Here is an 11,328-nt window from a genome sequence, read left to right on the forward strand (position 1 = left end):
GAGATAAGTGATAAGGAATATATACACGCACAAGAAATTTGGAAAATATTTAAGATAAAGAACCTTGGAGAATATCATGATTTGTATCTAAAAACAGATGTTTTATTGTTCGCTGATGTGTTTGAAGCTTTTAGATCACTTTGTCATAATAAAAATTGTTATGGATTAGATCCTGCCCACTATTTCACAGCTCCTGGTTTAGCTTGGAGTGCAATATTAAAAATGACAAAAAAAAGATCTAGATTTAATCAGTGATGTTGATATGCTTTTGCTGATTGAGAAGTCTAAGAGAGGTGGAATATCATAAGTATGTTCAAAAAGATATGCTAAAGCAAATAATAAATATCTTCCAAATTATGATAGTGAAAAAGATAGGAATTATTTGATGTATTTTGATGCTCATAATTTGTATGGATGGGCAATGTCTCAATCTCTGCCTTATGGTAAATTAGAGTGGGTGGAAGAAAAGGATTATGAAAAGGCTTTGAATATTGTTATTTCTTCCCAAGAGGAATTAAATGAGGAAGAAGAAGATTATTATTTTGAAGTTGATTTGAGGTACCTGAGTGATCTTCATAATAAGCATAAAGACCTTCCTTTTGCATGTGAGAAAGAAACCCCAAAGAAAGAATGGTTAAGTGATTATCATAAAAGTTTTAATATTAAAGGTAAATCAACAGCAAAAGTTATTAACAATATTCTATGATAAAGAGGGATATGTTTTGCATCAGAGAAGCTTGAAACAGTTTTTGAGAGAAGGATTGAGAGTAGCTAAAATTCATCGAGTTTTAAAATCTAAACAAAGTCCTTGGATGAAAAAGTATATTAAATTCAATACAGATATGAGAAACAAATACAAAAGTAAAATTTGAAGGGGATTTCTATAAATTGATGAATAATGCTGTCTTTGGAAAGACAATGGAGAATGTTAGAAACAGGCAAAACATTAGATTTGCAACATCTTGGAAAGAAGCTTCTCGATTGATAAATAAACCAAGTTTTGAGAGAGAAGAGGTTTTTTCAGAGAACTTTTCTGCAATTCATATGAAAAAGGAAAGTATTGTAATGGATAAACCAATTTATATTGGAACAACAGTTCTTGATTTATCAAAGATATTGATGTATGATTATTTGTATAATGGCTTCAAGAAAGAGTATGGTGAAAATGTTTCATTTTTGTATATGGACACTGATAGTTTTATCCTAGATATAAAAACTGATGATGTTTATAAAGGTATGAAGAAAATATTGGAGTATATGATACAAGTAATTTTCAAAAAGGAATGAAAATGTTATTGGTAAGTTTAAGGATGAGTTGGGTGGAAAAGTAATGAGTGAGTTTATTAGATTGAGAGCAAAGGCTTATGCTTATAAGTATGGTGATCAGATTGATAAGAGGTTAAAGGGAATAAAGACATATGTAATAAAGAAATCAATAACTTTTATAAATTATTATAATTGTTTGATGAATAAGAAAGAAGAATGTAGGAAAATGAATACAATAAGAAGTTATAAACATAAGATATATAGTGAAGAAGTAAATAAAAAGGCATTTGGGAGCCTTTGATGATAATAGATTTATTTTAGATCATGGAATAGATTGTGTTCCACATGGATATTGTATGATAGAGTGTGTAGAATAGATTGTGTTTTAACGATGGGAAGATGGGTTAGTGTTTTTAAGGGCTATCGCCGTGTTTTTTCACAATATATAAATGGTCAAACCAAGTATTAATCAAACTAAAGAGTGGAGAAAATCTCAGTCTTGGTATATAAATGGAAAACATAATGAATGTGAAAAATATCAAATAAGTCTTATTGAAAAAATAACTGAAACAAAGGTAAATTAAACAAATAAGCGAATCAATTTAAAAACTAGTAAGTTAGAGGATGTAAAGAAAAAAAATTTCCTTGAATGGACTGAAAACGTTGATGGTTATCAATTGATCAATGAAAAAACAATTTACTATATTCTCAAATTGGTATGTGGCTCAGGAAGTGGTCAAACAAGAGCATTAAGAGAAGTTTATCATTTCGTAATGGCACAAAAGGGTTATCTTAAAAAATATAAAGATTCAAATGTTTTATTTTTAAATAATTTAGATGGGGATTATTGTGCAAAGAAAATTAAACTATTGAAGGAATTTGAGAATGAACTAATCTTTATAGGTTCAATGAGTGAGCTAAACAATATGCATTTGTTATTTGAGAAAAAGTGCTCCTCGGCTAAAAGGGGAGGCGATTAAAATCTCCATTCACTTACATGTTTTAGAAATTTCAACAGCAGAGAATTCAACAGGTTGGGATAAAAAGGTTTATTTTTTAGGGAAAAAATATGAATCGCTGAGAATCCCCCATTCATTCACATGGGGGAAAGTGAGCCAGAATCAGTATATTCACCCTACGTGTGTGTGTGTGTGTGTGTGTGTGTGTGTGTGTGTGTGTGTGTGTGTGTGTGTGTGTGTGTGTGTGTGTGTGTGTGTGTGTGTGTGTGTGTGTGTGTGTGTGTGTGTGTGTGTGTGTGTGTGTGTGTGTGTGTGTGTGTGTGTGTGTCTGTGACCACTGTTTCTCGACAACCACTGGTCCGATCTAATTGAAACTTGCCAGCTATATTGCTGGGGACCTGAGTATGTGCCTTTTCAAGGTTTGATATTAATCGGACAAGAGCATTCCAAGTTATGGCCATTTATTTACCAAACCAATGACAAGACACGTTGCTGCGGCCATTTATTTACCAAACCAATGACAAGATACATTGCTGCGTAGGCGTGGCTGCGCAGGCCGGTGCGTGGCCAGCCAACGATGGCGTCACGGGCCGTGCTGGTTACGATGGGGAAAGGCGCCATAGTTACCGTGGCGTAGGAATGGCAATGGTCAATGTAATGGCAGCGAATGTCATGGCAAGCAAAGACAGGGAGGTAAACTTGATTTTAATTTGGATTTTAATTAACTGTGTGTGTGGAAGTATCACAGCAGTTGTTACTTCAATGCAAACGATAATTCGTGGAATGCATGTGAACATTCCGTACGGGCACGCACCACTTCCGGATAGTGATTACTTACTGTATTCTAATAATTTCTAGATTTCTTATGCGCATTTATAGATAAACACAATGCCCCAATCCAGGCATCGTTTACGAGAGCGAAGGAACGGTCTGTGTGGTTGTTTGAAATATTTTTTAAATTTTTTTTTTTGGGGGGGGGGGGGTTTGCACGTACGGCCATACATGTACGGGCACGCACGTACTGCCATGCATGTACAGGCATGCGAGAGCAAAGGAACAACCTGTGTGGTTGTTGTTTCTGGCACGTGGTTTGAAAGTTTTTTTTATTATTTATTTATTTATTTTCACAAGTACAACCACGCACATACGGGCACGCGTGTATGGGCATGTACTACAGGGTGCCCCACAGAAAACCAGGAAATTTGAGATTTTGAGATTTATTTTGCCGTATTTTACCATATCAATAAACGAACATGTAAATTTTCTCACACTTTTTTAAATTTTATTTCACAATGCAGCAGTTCTCAAATTTTTATCTTTGTTTTACACTACATCTAAGTTTGCTTTTGTTTTGTTTAAAATAAACTCTACCAAATTTCCTGGTTTTCTGTGGGGCACCCTGTAGTATGTATAAAGATAATAAAAGTAAGCATTTCATTTGTAGAACATTTCGATTGCCTCCTATATCAATAATGTACATTTTATTTATTTCGATAAAGTTTTTTAAGACATAAAAACTTTTCACGGGGAACATAAAAGATAATCAAATCCAGATTCAAACACAATGGCAGCACAAAACTTCTTCATACACTGATTGTGTTAAAAAAAAATTAAATCTCCTTCCCCCATCCCCCCAAAAAACAGAGTGAGGTGAAGCATTGATAAAATAGAAGGGCACTCGGTGGAGTGCACACCTCTGCCACGTAATGCCTGATCCACGAGAACATATCGTGCCCAATACATTTTTGAAATATCATGCGATACAGTACTATATAGTTTTTGGCCCGATCTCTCAAGAGTGAAGAATCACTTTGAAAATTAAATACTTCTCGTATCGAGAACCGGATTCAGATCTTTACCAAAATTGAATGAATTCGTCCTTCCCACACACCCAACCTGTCCACCAAGTTTCATTTGAACCCGTCCACAACTTTTTGAGATATCCTGCACACAAACAAACAAATGAAATTGCTCGTTGAGCAAGGAATTGCTGGAATAACTTTGTCATATCTCCATGATCTCTGAAAAAACAAAAACCTGGAAATCAATTTGGTTCTTATAAGTCGATAGTGCTACTGTTTAATGAGTTATAGCACTTAGTTTGGTCATGATCATAACTTGGAAGTCAATCGGACTTGAAATGGTGTTTTTATCACAATTTGAAATTTTTTACCCGACCCCCCCCCCCGACATTCGACCCTCGACCGCTCAGAAGGGTGTTGGTGTGACACCCCAATGAGACATATGGTTGGATGCAGTATTGGAAGATGCACATTTTGGATTTGGTTTGAAGTCGATATGACTGTTTTAGCGGACGTTATTGCGAAAATAATAATTTCGGTTTTTCGGTGACCTTGACCTTGACCTTTGACCTAGATTCACCAAAAACGACAAGTGTCTAAGTTGGACCATGGCCGACGTCTGTACCCAGTTTGGTCATGATCGCTGAAACGGTGTGGCTGCTACAGGGTAAACAAACACACAAACAAGCAGACAGACAGACAGACACAGAATGACACACACAACCGACCAACATAATTGCCGAAATCCGAAGGATTCCGGCAATTAACGAGAAGATGTACAAAGCACGATACTTGCAAAATCGAGAAAAATATCTGACCTCAAAAATAATTGGTCGTTGAATTCAATGATCAAACATGCAACTCCTCTTCAAATTGCAAGTGAATCAGATGAAAATTTACAATTTTAGAAATTCGGCCTATGTTGTCCTTTTAGTCCATGTTGACCTCAAAAATAATTAACTGGTTGAATTCAGTGACCTGAAATATAAATTCTCTTCAAATTTCAAGTCAATCGGATGAATATTGAGGATTTTAGAAACACAACTTAAGTTGTTGACCTTGGTCGGATGTTGACCTTTTGGTCCATGTTGACCTCAAAAATATTTCGCAGGCTGAATTCAGTGACCTGAAATACAAATCCTCTTCAAATTTTAAGTCAATCGGATGAAAATTGAGTATTTTAGAAATACAACCTTATTTGTTGACCTTGGGCCTATGTTGACCTTTTGGTCAATGCTGACCTCAAAAATAATTGGCTGGTTGAATTCGGTGACCTGAAATATAAATCCTCTTCAAATTTCAAGTCAATTGGATGAAAATTGAGGATTTTAGAAATACTACCTAAAGGCCCGGTCACACCTTGACGTTTTAGCCAGCGATGGCAACGTGTTAAAATTTATGTAAAACGCTGGCTTACGTTGAACTTTTGATGTTTTTTTTTAAAGATTCGGACGTATTCATAGCGACTTGGTCTTATGTATAACGCATTGGTAACTACACAGAACGTTTCGTTGTGTTATAGATAACTTATACCAACGAATGCTGAACCTGTTGTCGGCCTACACAACCGATGCCCTACGATAGTCGAACTCAGGCAGAGCGCGTTGCACGCATCGCCGACGATCACGTGGCGTAGGCTATTAAAAGGCTGATGCACAACGATTCAAATCATAACTGCCGTAGAAATGGAAGGGTCAAAATCGCGGTCACACCTTGGCGATCTTGCCAGCGTATGCCGACGTAACAAAAAGTGTGTCTAAAACGTTGGGGCACGTCGAATACGGTATGGGTAAGTTTGGTATGCGCGAGTAGAACGCTAAATACGCTATCATAAGTCGTAGTAAGTAGAGTACGTCAATAAATTTTGAACATGTTCAAAATTTTACGACGTACTCGGCGTATGACACACGTTCGCATGCGATGAGGATAAGTTTTACACACGATATGCGGACGCTTACACACGTCCACAAACGCTACTTATAAGCTACTCACAAGTCGAAACGCGTCGCGGTAATGTCTTTTTTATGCGAAACTTATTTCTAACTTGTGTTTGACGTGCTTTGAACCAATTCTTTACGTAGCCCCAACACACATCGACGTATGTAGACGTATTCCAATGACGTCTTCCGGTCGACAAAAAAAATAAATGAACGTGTTTCTAGGTTACAACTGCCATATAAAGACGTGTTCCCAGCGGTTTTGGGAATTGGTATATAAAAATGGTGTTCATAAAAGGGGAACCCAACAGTGTTTTCGAGTCCTTTTTGAGTCGATGTCCATGTCAGCAGTAACAGTATCAGTATCAGTATTACTATTAGTATTAGTATTAGTAGTAGTTTGTTCATGTTGGCAGTAGTAGGTGGGTGTGAGGGGGAGGGTGTGGGTTATGATGGATCGTCCTTGCGTCCGCGTGTCCACGGGTAGGTTCATAGGCTGCCACTCAACGATTTAAATGGCTGCATCTCCACTATTGAAAGTAGACGCTTGCGCTCAACAATTGGATTTTTTTTACACTCAACGACTTTTAAACGGTACCACTCAACTAGTTTCATTGTTTACAATGAACGATTTAAATTGCTGTCACTCGCCTTTGTTTTTTTTTTCTTTTTCTTTTTTTGACGCTGGGGTTTGGAAATTTTAAACGTTTCTTCTGAACGTGTTAAAACGCTCAAACTCGACTATTTTAAATAGACGCTGCCGATGGACAATTGGAATCATAGCCAAGCTAGACATCGAAGTGTGAACATCCTCGTCATGCCGAAGAAAAGTTTGAAGAATGCTGCAAATAAGTGTCCTGGCCGTGGCCGTGGACGCTGACGCAAGGACGATCCATTATACCGACGTCTTTCAGCCTATGAGTAACTTAAAAGTAACGTCTGTCGACATGTGGCAACGATCGCATAACGTGCCAACAACACGTTAATCATAGGTAGGAAATAAGTTTCGGGTACTCTAAACATTACCTCGGCGTGTCGCAACTTATGATTAACTTACAAGTAGCATGTGTTGACGTCTGTCAACGATCGCAGACCGTGCCTACAACTTGTGGCCAGCGTAGCGGAACGTGTGAGTCATACGCCGGCATACGTCGTGAAATTTCAAGCATGAAAAAATTTGAGGACAACCGAAAAGTACAACGTTTAAAGCCAACGTACAACGACGTATGGCAACGTACTACGACGTATGCCAGCGTGCTCTCAATGTTATCAAAACTTACCCATAACGTATTCAACGTGTGCCAGCGTTTTAGGAAAAAAATTCAAAAATCGGCATACGTTGGCTAAAACGTCAAGGTGTGACCGGGCCTTTAGTTGTTGACCTTTTGACATTTTAACCTCAAAAACAATAGGCTTCTTCCTTATGACATACTACCATGTGGTGACGTTTTGTGAAGATCGGTTTGAAATTGTGACCTGGAGGTGATAAACAGACAGACAGACAAACAGAATAACAAAATCGACAAACCAATATACTTGAAAAATCTTCGATTTTGTGCGGAACAAACAGACAAACAGAGAGGGGTGAAAACAACCTCCTTCACCTTCGGTGACAGAGATAGCAAGAACGGCACTCAATAGAGCGCATACCTCCACAAAGCACGGAGAGAGCAGAGGGTGCAAGACCAGGAAGGGGGCAGTTGAAGACAGAGAGACCACTGACTGTCTGTGATGGTGACGTGATCGGCCCATAGACTTGGCTTCATCGCAGGAATTTCCATTAATCTTGAAAGCCTTGGTTTCCACGGTGTCAAGCTGTGCAAGATGTGAAGCAGGGAGCCACCCGGGAGGGGAGAGCAGTCGTCCATCAAGTTTACATTTTGTATCCGAGTGATAGGCCAGATATAAATCTGGACATTAACAAAAATCAAATTGCCTTGTTCTTGTCACCTGCCCAACTCATGCACCACGTTTTGTCATAACTCGTCCACAACTTTTTGAAATATCACACTATGTTTAGTTTTTGGACATATTTCTCAATGGTAAAGAATCACTTAACCTTTCATCGGATCTGGATTTGAATCTTCACCAAAATTAAATCAATTCGTTCTTGTCACACACTAGACCTGTCCACCAACTTTTTGAGATATCCTGCTCACAGACAGATAAACAGTGGTGAAAACATAACCTCCATCCACCTTAGGTGGTGGAGGGAATCAAGTGGAGGTACAGCATGTCATGATATTGATTGTGAGGGTACATGAGGTTGATGACCAATAGTACAGTCATAAAGATCCCACCAAATATTCTTCATGTCTGAGTTTCCTTGCATTTAATGCCCCGGCAGTGATCTGCATGCTGTATTGATGGCACGCTTACCAGTGAAAGAACCTGAATTTGTAGGATCATCATCCAGATGTCCAGTAGTTATAATCAAATGTACCATCATGGTATTCCCAAAAGCACACACTCCTGGAAAGCTATTTCCATTGGAGTGTTGTAATTGACAGGCAAACGAGTATCAAACAAAGCAATAGCACAGCGATTCGGTGTTGAAGCTAATTACGGTTTTTCGGTTAAACCTGTCAAGCATAACAATGTCCCTATTGGAAGGTCAAAGCATCTCGTGTGTATTGGCAGTGCTTTCAAGCAGTGATCCTTGCAACAAGCATTACAGTTTAACACCTCCAATCCATCCTCACCATGTCCATTAACTTATACATGAGCTAGTGTTTGCAACGAGATGAATCAGAAAGACTTGCTGAGATTTCACCATCACTAGTATTTCTTTTACTCTCATTGGCAAGACAAAATACATGGAACAGGGTCTTAGCCTTTCCACAAATTCCCCTTTGAATTATGCTCCTCTTCCTCATTTTCATATCCTACCAACCCCTTTTGGTTGCCTCTCTCCTCCAAAGATCTCCACCATTGTATTTGTCATAAACAGTACTATGCACAAGTCTTAGGCCACCTTGAAAATGAAAAAAAAAAATGACACATTTGCATATTTTGATCAATAAAATGTGTTATCATGAATCATGTAATATTAACGAAACAAAAACGAATTGTATTTTTCAATATTAATGCATGAAATTTCAATATTTGTTGTGACCACCTGTTTCATGCAGAACAGCAGATACTGTATATCCGTTTTGGAATGCTTTCCTGCAACTTCTTTAGGAATTCCATTGGGAGGTTGTTCCATGCATTCTGCAACGTTTCCCTCAATTTGTTTCTTTACTTTGGTTGTTTTTCATTTCTCTTCCCAGCCAAATAATCCCAGACACCTTCTATGATGTTAAGGTCAGGACTATGAGTTGGGTTGTTCGAACAGTTGTGGAGCTCCTGACCCTGGTTTTCTCTGTAAATATGTTTTAACGACATTTACAGTGTATTTGGGGTCATTGTTATGCTGCTAAACAAGGTTGTCGGCAATTATCTTCCTTCCTGGTGGGATGCGATGGTGTATTGGGATCTGCTTGTACTTGTCAGCATTCATCGTTCTTTGAATTTTTAACAAATCACCAAAGTCAGCATTAGTAATTCATCCGCAAAACTGAACCAAGCTCCCAGCATGCTGCAGACACATATATCCTTATATTTATCACCAACCCTCCTTCTGACATTCTCCATTCCATTCGTTCTGAAAATTTAAAACTTTGACTCATCACTTCAGAGTACCTGTGGTGATTATTCCTTCCAGTGTGCTGGTTACGATGGTGGTGCTTAAACCAGAACAAAATAAATCTCACATTTAAAATGCAATGACGTGTTGTAAATTTAGTCTGGGTGGTGATTACTCCTTTGTCGTCTCTCCAGCGGTTGGTGATGCAGGAAGGATTTATTGGTGTTTATCCGCTGCAGCTTCAAGATGGCGTCAATCATGGCAAGCAGAAAAGGAGACTCGTTCATTGTCATCATGGTTGTTCAACCAAACAAACAAAATCCACTTCGCTCAATAGTCTTGGTAATGTCGAACAAAAGTCACTTAAATATTGACGTGTTGAGTGACTCATGAATAGTGATGAGAAAAAGGCTGGAAGTGAAGTCGCGCGAGCTTCTAACATGTCATGATGACGAGCTCTCATCTGTACTGGCCTTCCAGCATCCCCTGCGTTGATTGGCTCTCTGGATGGATGCAATTAATTGGCTACTAGAGTTTACATGTTTACTCTATTACAAATATTTGCATAATAAAAATATATAAATAGTTTATTCATGAGTCACTACAGTACCTTTTGCCACTGATTAGCATCCCAACTCGGCTTGGTGTTAGTTTAATGAGTAAGTGGCTGGCTGAAGATCCTAGGGTCTTGAGTTCAAGCCTTTGTTGGGCAACACCAGATAGGGTTGACTCAGCCTATCATCCTTCTGAGGCCCAATGATGCTCCCACAGCCTTGTGCTGCATACGAATGAGGAGGAGGAGGAGGAGGAGGAGCATCCGAACTCTGATGTTCTTGGGATTTTTCAGTATCTTGCCTTTGTTACCTTTATGCAGAAATGGTCTTTTGACAGAAACTCTCCCATGGAGACCAGTTTTGTGAAGAGACCAGAGAGTAGATGAGTCCACTTTAACCCCTGATATCTGTGCCAGTTCTTGTACAAGTTCAGCACTTAATTTATTTTTTCTATTTGTTAAGAAACTTATTATATCTTTAAGTATTGCTCAACTGCTTTGCTGAGTTTATTTGGCCTTTCAATACATTTTCTATCTTTAACTTCTGCGGTCTCATAATGCTTCTGTATTATTGCTCTTGAATGCCAAAACTAAAGATGTCTGTTATGCGGGATATTTCTCTCTGGGAATTGCCTTCTTGGTGTAAAACTATTATTTTCAGTATCGTCGACTTCACTATCTTTGGCGTGGGATGAGTTTATATTAGCAGCAAGAGAGAAATTACAAATTAGTGGAAAATTTCACTGCCCTCACTCCCCCACACCCCCAGGAATACCTCTAGCTACGGCTTCCCTCCACTCCCACCTCATGTTTATTTGTGTACTGTACCGTCCACCAAACAGTGATGACTCCATTTACACCTCACTATCCGAAAACATGGACCAACTTCTATCTTCTCATCCAAACTCTCTCTTCCGCCAGTTGGCTAGGTGTGGGTACCTCTCTCATGGCACTTCAGCAAAAACTTTCTGCCACTTATTGGGGCTGACTCAATCGGTCAATTTCCCAACGCGGATCTCAACCAATGGAACTATATCTCTTCTGGATCTGATTTTAACAAATTTCACTGAAAATATCTGCTGTTCTTCCTCCGCTCCAATCAGTTCTTCTGATCACGTGCTTGTCAAAGTGGACATCTCTCTGGCTGTTATCAGAGAACCACCTCAGCGCTGTTGAGTCTTGA

At 38.7% G+C, this 11,328-nt stretch overlaps 1 long non-coding RNA gene across 1 annotated transcript in view; it reads left to right on the forward strand.

The window, feature by feature from the left end:
• LOC147032205 (uncharacterized) overlaps window positions 1-10,751 on the forward strand; it is a 155,985-nt gene extending 145,234 nt beyond the window's left edge. The window contains exon 4 of the long non-coding RNA XR_015055080.1: window positions 9,787-10,751. This is a non-coding gene — a long non-coding RNA (uncharacterized LOC147032205). The remainder of the gene's footprint in view (window positions 1-9,786) is intronic.
• The last annotated feature ends 577 nt before the right edge of the window (window positions 10,752-11,328 follow it).

This window comes from Eptatretus burgeri, chromosome 2 (assembly GCF_056783735.1).
Source record: "Eptatretus burgeri isolate ZD-2024b chromosome 2, Ebu_testis_v1, whole genome shotgun sequence".
NCBI lineage: Eukaryota > Metazoa > Chordata > Myxini > Myxiniformes > Myxinidae > Eptatretus > Eptatretus burgeri.